Here is a 16,731-nt window from a genome sequence, read left to right as displayed (position 1 = left end):
TTTACAATGTTGCGATGTGACTGACATTAGCTAACAGCTGTCTATAGCTAACGCCGGTCACTCAGTCACCAAGACAGCTGCTACGAAGGTAGATATAGTGCAAAATGCGAGAGCGTGTAAAACCTGATGTGAGCACTTGCCAGTGGCGGTTCTACGGGGTGGCACGGGGTGGCAGCTGCCACCTCAGAAAAATGCCTTGCCACCCCCAGTTGGCAGCTTTGTTTTGAAAGAGAAATTGTGGCTCATCGGACATTTGAGAGAAAATCTCTAATGTGCAAGTGAATGCAGCACAAGACGCGAGCCTTGTAACCCCTCCCCCCCCCCCGGCGCGAGCTTGGAAATATGATTGGCGGCGATTTCATTTGAACGGGAGGACAGCGCAAAACGAGAAGCATTTCGGATACAAGTAGACAAAAGGAATGAGGTATTTTCGGTCAGGGTATGGCTGGAGCCATACCAATAAATGGCTTAGCCCCACCATGAACAATGATGTTAAAGTAAGCAAAATAAAGTCTGCCAACTCGCGCGGAGTAAATTGCACAGACAGCAGTGAGTAAAATTGATTTTAGTAGCCACTTGTCTGGAAATACCGAAGACCAGAAACGGTTTTGAAAACTTTTGTCACGTAGTGATCGTCTTCTCAATAGAACATCTTTGATAATGTCTTCTGGCCAATCTTTATCAAGATAACGGCGTGGTGTTGTTACAGGAAGTCCCGACGGAGAATACTTTTGCTGTAGTACATCTCTATATACATCGGTACAACATTACGTGTTGATAGAAATCAACGCGTAATGAAATAAGACCCCACGGTTTGATGATTGATAGGTGTGTGGGCTGTCTTTCATTTTGACACACAGAACAATGGGGGCTATCCACCCTTATCCACAATGTAAAGTAATTCACACAGCCTCTTCCCTCTTCTCTCTGTGAGTAGCAGCAGGTTCAGCTTTCAGAACAAAGTAACAAAAAACTAAAATGGCATTCATTTTTTTAAATATGTCGTGGAGTAATAGATTTGTTTATTTTTCTTCTCAAGAGAGTACCAGAATGTGTATTTTATGTTAGTATTTCAAAAAATCTCCTGGGGGAGAATCCCCCCAGACCCCCCTGCAGGGGTTGGGTTTTCAGCATGTCAACTCTTTCACCTGTGGGGAAATAGCAGGATTGGCTCCAGGTCGCCCTTTTTATTTACTACAAGACAAATGTGCCTTTTTATTTCATACAGTTCAATTTGTATTGAGACAGGGAAATAATCTAAACCTCACGCATGGCGTTTCGCTGTCAAGGGGAGTGTGTATGTAATTACATTGCAAATACTGACTTGAGCCCCACCACTGTATGGGTTAGCCCTACCATAGGTTACCCAACACAAATACTCTGGCGCCGCAACTGTTTGCGGTCTACTATGACAGAGAAGAGCCTGTCAAGTTTGGCTGTACTCGGCATTGAATCAAAACGCACCATAGCTTTAAATCTTAATAAGTTTGTGTGGCGTTATGCTGATCAAGATGGTAATCGCCACATTCAGCTGTTATAGGCATGCCAACTTGATGCTCTGCTCACGGATGTGTCGATGAGAATAATAAACTGTTTAAGAAGATGACCTTACATGTGTAAATATATTTTTCTTCTTTGTGGGGGGGTCTGCCCCGGAAGAACAGTCTCAAGTCCTGAGAAAGTCAAATAAGACGGTGTGTAAAACTTCACTGCCCAGCCAAAAAAAAGCAACTACTTTGATTTAAATAGGCGAGTAGGTAAGGACTTTCCATTGGATAATAACTGCAGCGATGTATGTTTTAGCTGAATACACGTTGTTTTAACCCTAATTGGTGCAGCTAGTCATTTCTTTAATGTTTGTTCTTTCTGATGTAAAGTCAAGGTTGTAACTGTTTGCAATGAAGTTGTGGGGCGCTGAACTGTTCCTTTGATTCTTTTGAATTATGATAGTAATGTACTTGTCTTTCTTATTTGAAGGAGGGTGAGCAAGCATCTTGAGGAACGTTCATCATTAACTCCTCCAAAAATATAGTTTATTTAATAATAACACTGAATATGTGAATCATAACAGTGATTGACAGCTGATAGGAATAATATGATTGTTAATATTATCATATTCATACAGACACACATCGATGAGACAGTTAATTAATGTACTTATTGCAGCAGTCTGCATATTTGGTACCCCTGCTGGTCTAAGAGTTAAACCAACTCATTCAGATAAAATTCATTAAATTACGTGTGCCACCTTATATATTTATATTTAAGGCTTTACTGATGTGCCACAATAATGTCACCTAATGTTATTGAGTTAAAATATCAATATTCCGGCTTTCCAAGTTAACATTGATTGATATGACTGCGATTAAATCAGCATATACTTCTGCCAGGGGATGCCACCCCTGAAATTCTCCTGCCACCCTCTTGCCGCTCCATGAATATTTGTCTAGATCCGCCCCTGGCACTTGAAAAATCTTAGAAAAATAAATCTGAGTTTGTGTGCATACATTTACACTTGTATAAAAATATCCACGTAACTGTGAACCAAATGTACACTTGTATAAAATATCCACGTAACTGTGAACCAAATTTGAAGTCACAGAGGAAACACAAAAGTTTTGTGGCTTGTAGAAAAAAAATGAACTTAGTGATGAAATGTTCACTTGCAGAAAAATACATATTTTTAAAATATATTTTCCTTTACAACCTCTCAAACCAATCATTACAACTTGACGAATCTGCTCTGTGGCAGTATAAATCGACGAATCTGCGGTCTTGACTTTTGCTACACTTCTTGCGATAAATGTGTAGCAAAAGTAATTTTCACATAGATGTTGGGGGAGGGAGGGGGGTTGGAGCGAAGGGGCGGAGCTATCAGAACGACGAGGCTGGGTCAGGCTAACGGTTCGTGTCGCTACCAATCCGCTGACATGGCGTGTCAATCAACGGTAAGTTTTGCCCATTACTTGCCCAGTATTACTTTGAATATTATTATTGTGATTGAGGATTAAATCCGCTTTGAAGACTACCGTTTTATATCGTCAGTTAGCCAGCTAACGCTAGCTTTGTTGAGTTTATGCTAGCTAAACAAGTAGTGGTTGTAGTCTACAGCAGTAATTCATATAGTGGTGTAGTGGGCGTTGGACGTGGGGGTACGCCGTACCCCCACTTATTTGGAGCATGATCTTTTTTTTAATAGTCTAATAAATATAAAATCATTGCCAGTCTTATCAGTTTCAAGTGTTGTATTTGTTGTAATAATAACAAAAACATAATACATTTGACAGTAATTATAATAAAAATTAAAAACGATTTACATAACAAATTATGATTCGTCATCATGCTCGTGACCCCGCGGCGAGCTGGGGGTGTGACACACCCACGGCCAGCTCGCCGATTTTTGCGGCAGCTCTTTCCCTCAAGAACGCTAACGAAAAAGCTTGACATCTTTTCTAAAAAGAATATAATTCAAAAGAAGAAAGAGGCTAGCAGCACCGAAGCTACAAGTGAAGCTGCTACTAGTATTACATCATCAGAAGAGCCGCCTAAAGACGTGGATAATGCTAGCACTAACGTTAACGTAGTGCTAGCTTGCAACGTTCCCCTGGCTAGCTCAAGCTCACCTTTCCCAGAGGTATGGACGGAGGAGATGTGGCGGAGGAAACAAGAGATATACCCGTGGATAGACGGCAAAGCTGGGAAACTGGGCTGCAAAGTTTGTTCATCCATTTCGGATTCATCAGTCTTCAGAACGCTGTGTGTGTGTGTGTGTGTGTGTTTTGAGCGCAGCGCCGTCTGCAGTAACTAAAGTAGGACTAAGCATACCGGTAGTTTCTGTGGACCTGTCTGCCCGTTTTGTGAGTGCACTGCGCGCTTGCGCACTTGTGTGGCATTGTTTGGGATGACCTAATTAAAATAGCATCCCTCCAGTAAAAAAATCCCCACTACACCACTGATTATAGCCTACTGCTTTGGCACTAACGGTTGATAACCGTTTATGAAAATAAAACCAATTGAACTGTACTGAAATAATGACAAGTTTTATAATTGTCTTGGGCTCCTGCTGTGTTTTTAAAGCCTTTGTAAATTATCCATGCTATTTTCTATTTAAAACGAAGACTTCAGAATCTTAAAATCCCTTAACGTTTGTATGCAATTGTGCTAAATTCAACTCTGGAATCAAGCAAATATTAATATGTTTGCATGACATTAGTTATTTATATTTTGCCATCACTTAATTATACGTTTAATACATTTAAGTCAAGCTAAGGTACATGTGATGGTAGCTAGTTAGTGCTCTTACCTGTGAGGCCTCCTCCAAACAGCATAATAACCAGACTATCATTAAAACTAAGTACCAGTTCTAGATCCTTGACTTTAGACAAACAATTCAAGAGACAACATGTATTTAAAGACCAATCTTTATTTGAAGGTGCCTCTTAACCTGATATATTAGTTATACAGTAATACTATTGACAATCTAAAAAAAAAACTGAGCAACTCAACAGTCAACTTTATGTTTCTTATTGTCTAAAGCATTTCTTATTTTCATTTTTCCCCTCTCATATCCAGTGTGGACGGATTGAGACAGCGTGGGGTCCATAGAGCTGCAGAGACTTCAGGGAGAAACCTCCGTGTGATGGACGTCCTGTCTGTTGGTTTGGAGAGGACTGAGGGTCTTTCCTCTGCGAGGAGGACCAGGCCTGATGGAGGAGCCCATGCTGGGCAAAGCTGTTACCAACTGCACAGGCCTAGTTTGTCACGTTATTTGACAAAATGTGTTTACTTATACATTTAATAGGTTTACACCTTCTGTCCATATGTGCTTTTTATTTGAAACATGTTGGATTAACTTTTGGTTCACATTTCAATAAATTGTATTTGTATTTGCACTCCTTTCGTCCATTATTCTTACTGAAAATGTTAGATTACACATTCACATCTGACTGAAGATTGGCCCTATTTGTTTGTGACGTTGCAAACTCTGCGGTAAAAGGCACAAGTGATGTGAAGCTCATAAAGTGAGGCAAATAGAAATAATCAGCTGATGGAGTGTAGATGTGGAAATAGATGCATCCCGTCAGCTGACTGTTTTTCGCCACACTTTATACGCCTGACTATAACCACCCCTTCTCTGAGGTGCAGGCAGCATCACAAACAAATGATGGTCCTGATAGACTACAAAAATATTCGGTGTGCAGATCTTTGTTTTCACAATAAAAGTAGTTTCTTAGTGAATGTCCTGTACTGGTCTTAAAATCTCATAACATCAGCTTTTAATTTTCCTCTTGGATGTTGTTCTTGACCCTCAGAGAAGGACAAAATGTTGTGTCTTTCAGGAATGTCCTTTCCTAACAAAAATTACAGGAAACATAAAACATATTATTGCAGAACAAGTGTGTTATTTATGAAAGGTGTGTTTAGAGGCTGTTGATATAAAATGTTTTTAATTGTAATCAGATCATGAATGACCAGTATGAAATTCATCAACATTGAAATATATTTTATTATCAAAATAATATTTAACTGTTACAAAACGTAGTGTAACTGTAGAAGCTTGCTCTGTTGTCTCACTGAAAGAATAATGTTACGACTGGAGCACACAAAAACTGATAGGACCCAAATGCACAACTCAAGACAAAAGATGATTCAAAAAAGGTTTTTACTGCAGTGATAAACAAGGTAATCCATTCACAAGGTTCAAAAACGATCTGGCACTTGGCACAGGGAACACACAGAATATATGCACATACAAGGGACTCCACAGGTGCAAACAATAAGGGCGGGGCAGGTAATCAAGTCAGTGAACATACTGACAAGGTAGGAGTCGAACTACCTGAAATGAGAAAGGAAATAACAAATTAAAACAGGAAATGGCAGACACGGACTTGACAATATAAACTAACAGAGAAATAATATTAACAAATCTGACAAGACACAACAAATAACTTTTACCATGTTTTTACAGACAATATTGAGAGATAAATAGTAGCAGTTCTCACTATGTGTTAAATATCTTTGCCTTCAATACATTAAATTAGAAAGCTGACAAAGTCATATTGCTTGTTAACATCTAAATGTAACTTTTTGCAAGGAAAAAACTCTCAACTTAACTGATGTGTAGGTGATCTAGTATTTAGTATTGTTTAATGGAATGTATATCAGTGTATTAAAGTCAATACTTCATTCATTTAAACCAATATCTTTCTTGATTCTTTGTACAGTATGAAAAAATAGTATTTGTACCTGTGCTGAAGTTCACTGCTGTGAGGAGTCCAGTTCTGTATCTCACTCTCTGGTCCAGCCTGTCTGTATAACCTGGACACTTTAAACAAACAGATATATATGTAAAGTACCATGTGTACAAACAATATAACTTATTCTCTTCTTTTGAATATGTTGGATTGCGTCTTGTCCGAGTCAGGGTCCTTTTTATTTTACTGTAACTTTGGAAGTTGTGTTACCAATGCTTACTGTTTATTTGATATCAATTTGGTAATACAATTAATTAAAAAAACAAGGTTTGTGTTTGTTCTTCAGATAAATAATGAACTCCAGCTCAACCAACCATATTGTAATATCTAAGTAATCATCTTGAAATATGACATTAATAATTGTAATATACACACATCTTATCGTGAGGTTGATTTCACATACACTACTTCGACATTAGCTAAATAGAAAATAGCATGGATAATTTACAAAGGCTTTAAAAACACAGCAGTGTCATTATTTCAGTACAGTTCAATTGGTTTTATTTTCATAAACGGTTATCAACCGTTAGTGCCAAAGCAGTAGGCTATAATATATTAATTACTGCTGTAGACTACAACCACTACTTGTTTAGCTAGCATAAACTCAACAAAGCTAGCGTTAGCTGGCTAACTGACGTTATTTTGCCGCTAAACAGCACGATATAAAACGGTAGTCTTCAAAGCGGATTTAATCCTCAATCACATTAATATTCAAAGTCATACTGGGCAAGTAATGGGCAAAACTTACTGTTGATTGACGCGCCATGTCAGCGGACTGGTAGCGACACGAACCGTTAGCCTGACCCAAGCCTCGTCGTTCTGATAGCTCCGCCCCTTCGCTCCAACCCCCCTCCCTGCCCCACATCTAAAGGTGCAAATTACTTTTGCGACACATTTATCGCAAGAAGTGTAGCAAAAGTCAAGACCGCAGATTCGTTGATTTATACTGCCACAGAGCAGATTCGTCAAGTTGTAATGACTGATTTGAGAGGTTGTAATAACCAAGTTGCAGTGGTAATGGAAAATATATTTAAAAAATATGTATTTTTCTGCAAGTGAACATTTCATCACTAATGCTACGTTCAGACCGGACGCGATGCGACGTTTGGGGGCAGCGCGATTACATGTAATGTCAATGCAGAGACACGATCAGACGCACATTCGCTCCGAGGGCATGCATGAAGCGGTGGACGCGGCGCGAATCACGCGATTGAGGCGAATGAAGGGGGCCGCGTCAAACGCGAGAGTTGCATTTTTTTCGACTCGAGCGTCAAATTCACGTGACGTGTTCTCGCAGAAGCCAATCAGAGGTGAGGATCTCAGCCTGCTGTCACTGACGTTCAACCAGAAAACATCAGCCATTAGCTGTTAGCAGTTAGCATACAGAGATCACAGCTCCTCAAACCCAGTCTCATAAAAAAATGTGAAATAACTATGTTGGTCCACAACGTAGGACGTAGTATTTCTACAAAAACGCCTCTGAAATTGTAAGATCCCTACGTTTTTTTTCACCATTCATTCCAATGGCTGGAGTCTATGTCACGTGATCTTCACATTTCTCCCTGCAGAAAAAGAAAACATGGCCGAACTTCGTTTTATTCTTGGTGTAAAATGCCTATTTTAAAGTTAGTTTGGCCATTAAAATGTGCTTTGATGTAATTTGATGCGAGAAATATGAGTTGTTATTTCAGATTATGTGTGCAGTGGATGTACATGATCTTTAGTTTGCTAGTTATTACGAAGATTACTTCAGGAAATTGTGTCTATACAACGTTTTCATTGTTACCAAGGTGGTTGCTAGGGACGCTGCTATCGACATTATTTCTGTTATGTTGTGTAAATTGGTGTTATCTTTATTGCTACCCCCTTCCCCGTCACTGTATAGTGTTGGTCCACCACGCAAACGTATTAGTTTAATAAAATCTGCATCTAAAATTGTGGCATAGTGTGGTGCGGAGAGATGGGAGTCGGAGGCGGGGTGTCAAAGGTACAAACTAGACTTGTATTTAGCATCTCAAAACACATGTAAACAGCTTCATGCCCGGGAAGCGAAGACCGGCGGAAACAGGAAGTCCGGCTCACTAAAATGTCCGTGCAGAACAATACCCTAACCCATAGATCCGTGGGTGAATAATGTCAATCACCAAAATAGATACGTTATTTTCCCCTGTGCAATTATCCATTTAATCAACAATAAAACATAATTATCCTTGTGTTTATTTATTTGTTTGATTAATAAACACAAGTTGGAGTCCGTCAGGACCGAGGGTCGGAGCAGCTCATTTGCTTTACAGAATATTACACCCGTGTTACGTCCCAACTAGGGGAAGAGGAATGCAACACACACCAGTATGTAATTGGTAAAAGTTATAAGCTGTTTTAATGCACAACAGGTGAACAAAATGGCAGGCAAGCAGCCTGAAACAAACAAAAGAGCCAAAAGGGCACAGGTTGACAAATAACCAACTAAAGGAGGACTCTAAAAAAGGAGTCTAAACGCATACGGGAAATAACACTATCACACTAAATAAAGAACGAAACAAAACCTCACTTCAAGAGTGGTACAACTAACCGAGGGAGTTTACACAAAACACAGCTAAACTAAAGGCAACAGTCACCAATCCTAACTATACTCTAAACCCTACTAATACACAATATCACACGGCGATAGACACACAAGATTAACCACAGCATGAAGAGCAAAATGCGAGAGGCGTCTGTCCTCTCAACAGAGCCTCCAGAGTGTCAGTTGTCCCCAGCCTTTGTACTCCTCCCCAGCAGGTGTGCGCCGGCTGTGCACTTCGATTGGATGACGTCTCATCCAATCACCTCTTCGGATGCAGCGAGGGCGGGACCAGGAGATGACAGCCAATGACGTTGGGGCAACCACACAACTCATTCACATATTACCCACATGCACACAGCTGCAAACAATCCCAGACAGATTAACGGTACGTCTACACTACAGGCATCAAAAAATGCTTTCAACGCTTCGCCCATTCACTTGAATGGGGTGACGTAGAAGATTTTTAATTTTCGCCGAACTGCATTGTGGGGAGCATGGCATGGCTTTGCAAGCATCACGAGCATCTATCGGCATCAAAAGTTGAACAATGTTCAACTTTTGAGGCTCGATGCTTGGCATCAGCCAATGAAATCCCGTTTATGCAAATCCCGCCAGTGCAAGCGCAGCCAATCAAACCGCGTGCAAGCTGGGAGAGCCAGACCGCAGTTCATTTCCTCATATTCCAAACGAGATATGACGGTAGCAAATCACCCGGTTCTTTACGACCGGAACTATTTACCGGGATACAAACCGGAGGAACCAGGCATGGAGGGAGGTGGCAGAGACAGTGGGTGAAACTGATAGTTGTTTCGCCTGTTTGGAGAGTTTATATCCAGTTTACTTCGTTTTAACATTGCTATTGCTTTGTATGTCGGGGGCAGGAGATTCATGTGATTGGTTGCTCGCAAAAAATCGCCAAGCTTCAGACACGCCCAGCTTCAAGATTTTTTCATGCCTGTAGTGTAGACGGGCCGTTACGAGCAGACAGAAACAGCAGCCGTAACAACCCGGAAGTAAGTATTCTCTCCGCTTCGCTTGACAAACCCCGTGATAGTCCTCAAGCTCTGTGATTGGAGAGTGTGCTCCGAGGGTTACGCCGAGCGTCGAACAGCACTTGAAATGGGATGGAACCACGGTAGACTGTCCAAAACTTGATTTGAACGGGTCCACCCCGTCCACCCCTCCCTCACTCCGTCCCCAGAACTACACATGCTGGCTATTGTGTTTCGCAACATGTTCTCTATCTATGGCACGTCTCTACTGGGAGTTGTAGTTTTAAAAGACGTTTTCATATTTCCCATAATAAGAAGTTGCCAGTATTAAACTGTGTACATCCCTGGAGGTTTAGGGGATAGGAAACACTCAAATTTAAAACATATAATTAATAAATGGGTGAAAATTGCTTGTGCCCATAATGGGTAGCATTAATATATACCCACATGCCAGCTAAGGTCAGACGAGCTTTATTTAACAGCTCGTCTTATGTCTGTGACCCCTCCTGTTGTTAATTGATAAGCCTGTAACATGCACTTGTCAAGGTTCAGAGGCACATTTTGCAAATATGGCAGTAGCCATCGATCATCTTAAGATAAGATATACTTTATTGATCACAAGTTGGAAACATTTGCGTTACATCAGCATGTGTAACAGTTGTAAATATGCACTGGTGTTTATTTGTAAATCATTTAGTATAATCACACAAATTCTGTGTTTTATATTTAATAATTCTGTGTTCTTTATTTATTGATTGTTCAATACCTGACAAGGACGGAGATGAAAGACTTGGGTCGCAGGTTCCTCAACAGTGCATCACAAGACATCTATCAATATTTGTGTATATCTCCACCATTAAACTGTCATATTCTGCACATTTCTTGTACTATCTACATACATGCGGGTGCACATTGGTTAGCCTGACCTGGAACGATAATTATTTTTTGTGACCTCAGTTCTGACTTGAGAGGGACTGTTTGGTCAAACACTTTGTGTTTTGTCTCATAGTGGCGTTTTGGCACTTTTAATGAGCGCCACGGTCTCTGAACAAATGAGACACACGGGTTCTGTGCTCCCAGTGGGCAGGATGAACATGAATGAGTCCACTCAGGGTTAAAAGCTCTGTTCTCACTGTCCATGTTCCTCTTCTTGGAGAGCGCCATGTGTAATTATTTGTCTCTCCCTGTTGGCCGCTAACACGCCTGTTCACTCTCCTCTCCGCTTCTCTCTGCTGCGCTCTCGTCTCTTGTTCTGTGTTTCTCTCCCTGTATCGCTCACTCGTCTCTTTCGCCCCCTGTCGGCGGCGGTTAAAATAGAATCGCCCCGTCAAAATTGAAATCCCCAATTAATGTATTGATTATAGGTCCGGGTCCGTATAGGTCGGCGTCCGAATCCGGACCCCGGTCCGCCTGTTGCCGAACCCTGCTCTAGTCTAATTGTCCGTTCACACCGGACGCGATGCGAATATTCGCTTCACTCTAATCGCTTGAGTTTCACCGCTGCTAACAGCTGTGTTCACTTGCATCATTCAAACAAGACGCGCTGGCTCGGGAGCTAACTACAACAAAATGAACATATTTGACCATGATTAAATTGTAGTACACGTTTCTAAATGATGCCGAAGTAACAACATATAGGCTACTGATACCGGTTAGTAAAAACCACAAATTAGTGCTTGACAAGTCTGCAGACTAGACGGCAGGCGAAACACCTTTTAAAATGTTTGTTTTCTGAATGGAGATTGGGTCGACCAGGCTAAGCTAACGTTGTATATGCTCACTCCACACTCATAACAACGGCCTACAGACATAAATAATCCAGCGACTGTATTCGCCATGACACAGACAGTCTGTGGTTTTTACTTATTTAACTTCTCTACAGTTTCTGAACAGATATGAGGAGCCAGCCCAGTCTCACAAAAAAACGTTTAATAACTATGTTGGTCCACCACGTAGGACGTAGTATTTCTACAAAAACGCCTCTGAAATTGTAAGATCCCTACGGTTTTTTTCACCATTCATTCCAATGGCTGGCGTCTATGTCAAGTGATCTTCACATTTCTCCCTGCAGAAAAAAAAAACATGGCCGAACTTCGTTTTATTCTTGGTGTAAAATGCCTATTTTAAAGTTAGTTTGGCCATTAAAATGCGTTTTGATGTCATTTGATGCGAAAAATATGAGTTGTTATTTCAGATTATGTGTGCAGTGGATGTACATGATCTTTAGTTTGCTAGTTATTACGAAGATTACTTCAGGAAATTGTGTCTATACAACGTTTTCATTGTTACCAAGGTGGTTGCTAGGGACGCTGCTATCGATATTATTTCTGTTATGTTGTGTAACTGTTTAATGGTGTTATCTTTATTGCTACCCCCTTCCCCGTGAAAATCTGCATCTAAAATGGTGGCATGGATACGTTATTTTCCCCTGTGCAATTCCAGTCTCACATGTCACATCTCACATCACATCGTCATAAACAAATACCGGAAACAGACCAAAAACACTTTATTCCGAGTGTGCTTGCTTTTCTCTTTGGAGGTCATCACATAACGGCATTGTAATACACGGTTCGGCTGCATTAAATATTACATATCTGCTGTAGTTCTCTATTTATAGAGCCCTGATGAGAAGACTAGACAAACATGAAGAACTGCCGCCAACACTGAAAACGTGACGTGGATCATAAATATATTAGCAATTAAACAACATCTTACATTTCTTTTCACACAATACGTCTCTTTGCAGTATCAACAATAATTCGGCTGACTTTTATATTTGATCCAATTGGTAGATAGGCTGTATTTACACCATAAACGTGCACTCCTGATATAAAGGGACACCTAGTGGTTAAAGCATGTTATTGAATTTCATTATTTTTATTATTAGATATTAATAGGATCCCTATAAATTATATTCATTACTCATTATTCTCTACTAATAGTTAATTAAAGACTGTATATAATGACTATCTTGCACATCCCTTTCAAGATTTCAAGATTTTCTAAGGTTTATTGACATATATACACAAACGGTGTAGTTATGCAATGAATGAAAAACTTTGTGTATACCTCCAGCAATGTTAGTGTTGAAGCACTTATTTTAACTGATATTATACATAAGTATTATACTCTTATAAAAGATGTACAGTTGCAAGAAAAAGTATGTGAACCCTTTGGAATTACCTGGATTTCTGCATAAGTTGGTCATAAAATGGAGGAAGCCACTGCTGTCCAGAAAAAGCATTGCTGCACGTTTGAAGTTTGCAAAAGAGCACCTGGATGTTCCACAGCACTACTGGCAACATATTCTGTGGACAGATGAAACCAAAGTTGAGTTGTTTGGAAGGAACACACAACGCTATGTGTGGAGAAAAAAAGGCACAGCACACCAACATCAAAACCTCATCCCAACTGTGAAGTATGGTGGAGGGAGCATCATGGTTTGGGGCTGCTTTGTTGCCTCAGGGCCTGGACAGATTGCCATCATCGACGTAAAAATGAATTCTCAAGTTTATCAAGACATTTTGCTGGAGAACTTAAGGCCATCTGTCCACCAATTGAAGCTCAACAGAAGATGGGTGATGCAACAGGACAACGACCCAAAGCACAGAAGTAAATCAACAACAGAATGGCTTCAACAGAAGAAAATACGCCTTCTGGAGTGGCCCTGTCAGAGTCCTGACCTCAACCCAATTGAGATGCTGTGGCATGACCTCAAGAGAGCGATTCACACCAGACATCCCAAGAATGTTGCTGAACTGAAACATTTTGTAAAGAGGAATGGTCCAAAATTCCTCCCGACCGTTGTGCAGGTCTGATATGCAACTATAGGAAACGTTTGGTTGAGGTTATTGCTGCCAAAGGAGGGTCAACCAGTTATTAAATCCAAGGGTTCAAATACTTTTTCCACCCTGCACTGTGAATGTTTACATGGTGTGTTCAATAAAAACATAAAAACATATAATTGTTTGTGTGGTCTTAGCTTAAGCAGACTGTGTTTGTCTATTGTTGTGACTTAGATGAAGATCAGAACACATTTTATGACCAATTTATGCAGAAATCCAGGTAGTTCTAAAGGGTTCACATACTTTTTCTTGCAACTGTATGTACTGTATGAGAATGGCCCTGACACCATTTCAGCCCAGATTTAAACTCCTGGCAGGACAAGCTCGAGCTCAATTTTTGCACTGAACAGAACAAAGTGAGTGAGGGACTGCAATATAAGAGGGAAAGAAAGAGAAACTTTAAAACTGTTGAATTGTTATGATGTGTAAAGACTGATATTGTTCTATAATCGGCTGAAACTGTTAAGTCATGATGTGAAACGGTTAACAAAGAAAAAGGGAAACTCAAGCGGCTGCTAAACTTTATTTTATTTATCTAACATTAAGCACTTTTAAGATGCACACATTTTCAAAAGCTATTTTATTTATTTTCTCTATTTCATTTTTAAATGCAGCCAGAGAGGAACATTACACATATCCACAGTATTTACTGTATATCTGTATAGTTCAATGTTAATTGACAATAAATATTGTTGTTTTTGAATTGTACTTTCTTTATTTGATTGGCAGTCAGTTGTTGATTACATGCAGACGTTGATAAAGCTACAGGCTACTTCAATATATATCACACTAATTCATAAAGCAAGTTAGACATTTTGATGTTCCGGACCTTTGCATGGGGACATTTTCTCTAACTGGACCTTGTTGAATTTTAGTCGAATACCCCTGGACTAGAGTGATGCGATAGGAGCGTTTAGAGCGAAGCGAATATTCGCATCACGTCCGGTGTGAACGTAGCATAAGTTCATTTTTTTTTCTACAAGCTACAAAACCTTTTTTTTTCTTCTGTGACTTCAAATTTGGTTCAGTTACGTGGATATTTTATACAAGTGTAAATTTGGTTCACAGTTATGTGGATATTTTATACTAATGTAAATGTATGCACACAAACTCAGATTTATTTTCTAAAATCACTCAAATCAGGTTTTACACGCTCTCACATTTTGCACCATATCTACCTTCATAGCTGCCCTGTTCTCCACTGGTTCTCCTTACACCAAAGCTCCATTTCTCGCCGATGGCCGTTATTTCTTCTAATCCTTGGCTGCACCTGGTCTCTTGGACGCCTAGCAGGCTCATAATTATAATCATATGCATTCGAATATATATTTTCAACCTCTTCCGTGTCAAAACTAGCATTGTGATCCATGTTTATTCCTACGTTAGACCGGCCGCTCTCCCCATGTTACGTCACACGCGGGAGGTCACGTTGGGAGGCTTTTTTTATGCGGAAGTAAAAATGTCTTATAAAAACGACGCCAGATGCCAAGGTAGTGTATACTTCTGTATATTTTTTGGAAAATTTAGTGTATTCATCATTTTCACACTTGTATTCACTGGTGTGTCTAACCTGCAAGTCAACATACTCATTTAAATCTCAATTTGCTAGATTTAATCCTTGCAGACTGCAACAATACAATTTACAATATGCTACATTCACTGGCTGCTGTCACAGATTTTCCAGATAATTTTTCACCCACAGCTATGCGTAGGCTTGCAGTTCATGTATTTTCTTGGGAGATGGTCACAAAGTGGCAAACCGTAAAAGAATACAGACCGAAAGAACTGAAACAGTGACTTTAATTAAATGTATTATTGTCACGTTCTGTCTGTGTTGTGTCTTGTCTTGTCTAGATCTGTCTTTGGTTTTCTGTCTGCGTTGTGTTTTGTCTTGTTTAGATCTGTCTGTGGTTCCCTGTCGTTAGTTTCCCTGGTGTGTCTAATTTACCCGATTGTGTTCACCTGGTGTCCCTGTGTTCTTGTTTGTATGATTAGTCTTGTGTGTATTTAAGTTCTGGTTTTTCTGTCTGTCTTTATCGGTTCGTTTTGTGTAATGACTTGGTCTGCGGTGAGTGTTCTGTTCAGTCTTTGTGAATAGTTTAGCCTTGAAATAAAGGAGTTATTTTTGTCACGTTAATCTGCATTTGGGTCCTGCTTCCTACACACACCGTAACATTACGAACCGACCTGAGATATGGGCCCAGCAGATCCGTTTGAGCAGGAACTATTGGATTATACCTTTTCTTTGTCTGCCTGCGCTCATCGATGGATGGGAGCGGTCAGGGTTCAGCAGCGAGATGCTGCTCTGGCAGATGCATTCCACCTTACGATGAAGAATCAAGTTTTGGTTAAATTCTTACCTGCCTGGCTTTTGGATTACCTCACGGTTTGTTTTCCCGATCCTGATAGACCCAGGTCTGCCAATTCCCTTTTTGATACCACACGCATCGGTGTGGTCCGTCTGGCGTCAGCCCCTGCTTCTCACCCAGTGTTTGCTACAGTCCAGGAGCCATTCGTCTGGCTTTTGGAGGTCCACGGAGCCTCCAAACGGCTCCTAAAAGAAGGAGTCGCAAGGCCAGTTTAGCAGCCCGAGCCCCAGAAGACATGCTTTGGGCTCCAGTACAGGCCTCAGCAAACATGGTCCCGGCTCCAGTGCCGGCCCCAGCAGCCAGGGTTCCAGCCCCAGTTCTGGCCCCAGCAGCCATGGTTCCAGCCCCAGTTCTGGCCCCAGCAGCCATGGTTCCGGCCTCAGTTCTGGCCCCAGCAGCCATGGTTCCAGCCTCAGTCCTGGCCCCAGCAGCCATGGTTTCCACTCCAGCCCCTCGTCTCCGGCCGACGCCAGCTCCCCGTGTCCTGTCGGCGTACCGGCCGACGCCAGCTCCCCGTGTCCTGTCGGCATTCCGGCCGACTCCAGCCCCCCGTGTTCTGTTGGCGAACCGACCGTCTCCAGTCTCCTCTCAAGTCTCCTCTCGAGTCCCCTCTCGAGTCTCCTCTCGAGTCCCCTCTCGAGTCTCCTCTCGAGTCTCCTCTCCAGTTCCCTCTCAAGTCTCCTCTCGAGTCCCCTTTCAAGTCAT

At 41.1% G+C, this 16,731-nt stretch overlaps 1 long non-coding RNA gene across 1 annotated transcript; it reads left to right on the top strand.

Annotated features, from left to right (window-relative positions):
- Positions 1 to 3,020: 3,020 nt before the first annotated feature.
- LOC307041004 lies at positions 3,021 to 4,892 on the top strand. The gene is made up of 2 exons (XR_013808666.1): positions 3,021 to 3,715; positions 4,573 to 4,892. It is a non-coding gene; the product is annotated as an uncharacterized lncRNA (long non-coding RNA).
- The last annotated feature ends 11,839 nt before the right edge of the window (positions 4,893 to 16,731 follow it).

Source organism: Notothenia rossii (genome assembly GCF_949606895.1).
Source record: "Notothenia rossii genome assembly, chromosome: 5".
In the NCBI taxonomy this organism is placed as follows: Eukaryota; Metazoa; Chordata; class Actinopteri; order Perciformes; family Nototheniidae; genus Notothenia; species Notothenia rossii.
This window is presented reverse-complemented; position numbering and strand designations above follow the sequence as displayed.